Raw genomic sequence first — 686 nt, 5'->3', positions numbered from 1 at the left:
AAAAACTTTTTGTCCTTTTTCCATCTCAAAAAAATTTAACACACACAAAAAAAAAAAAAAAAAAAAAAAAAAAAAAAAAAATTCTCACTCCAGCTGGAAACATGGGAATCCAACAACACGAAGAAAACGTAGAAAGGAAGCAAACCTGAAATGTTGCCACCACCGCTGGGCTCCGTCTGGATCCACCGCTCCAACAACAAAGAGCCAAGCCGAAATGTAGCTCCGATGCTCCTCTCGGCTAGCTAGCCTGATGCATTCTCAACAAAACAGCGCCAATAACCCGTTTTATGCTACTCAGCCTCCATTTGGATGTCTGCTTGCCGACGTTTTTTCTCTCCCAGTCTGAAATCTGGATGGAAAATGACTTCCACCCTGTGAAAACACAACAGGCGGATCTCTCGCCCGTGGACTATAAACCTGGCCAATAAGCTATCGATATGTTGAAGTGGACTACTTTTAGCCAATTGGGTCCAGCTTCCAGCATACAAGCGCGCGCTGATTGGACGGCTGAGGAGCGACCTTGTAGTTAATATTACTACCGTTTCTGATGGAATGTGTTCGAAGTTCTACAACGCACACATTACATTCAGATTCAGATTTCAATCAATAAATTGTAAAAGCTGATGTGGGATAAAAGACATATGGGATGAAAGACATAAAACTCCCAGGTAACGCCAAAAAAACAA

At 42.1% G+C, this 686-nt stretch overlaps 1 protein-coding gene across 1 annotated transcript in view; it reads right to left on the bottom strand.

Moving 5' to 3' along the window:
- Positions 1-410, bottom strand: part of ccdc102a (coiled-coil domain containing 102A) — a 57,698-nt gene extending 57,288 nt beyond the window's left edge. The window contains exon 1 of the mRNA XM_015016644.1: positions 146-410. The gene's annotated coding sequence lies outside the window, so the exon portion shown is untranslated. The remainder of the gene's footprint in view (positions 1-145) is intronic.
- Positions 411-686: the final 276 nt, after the last annotated feature.

This window comes from Poecilia latipinna, unplaced genomic scaffold, assembly GCF_001443285.1.
Source record: "Poecilia latipinna isolate Pla-1442-1.1 unplaced genomic scaffold, P_latipinna-1.0 Scaffold2044, whole genome shotgun sequence".
Taxonomy (NCBI): domain Eukaryota; kingdom Metazoa; phylum Chordata; class Actinopteri; order Cyprinodontiformes; family Poeciliidae; genus Poecilia; species Poecilia latipinna.
This window is presented reverse-complemented; position numbering and strand designations above follow the sequence as displayed.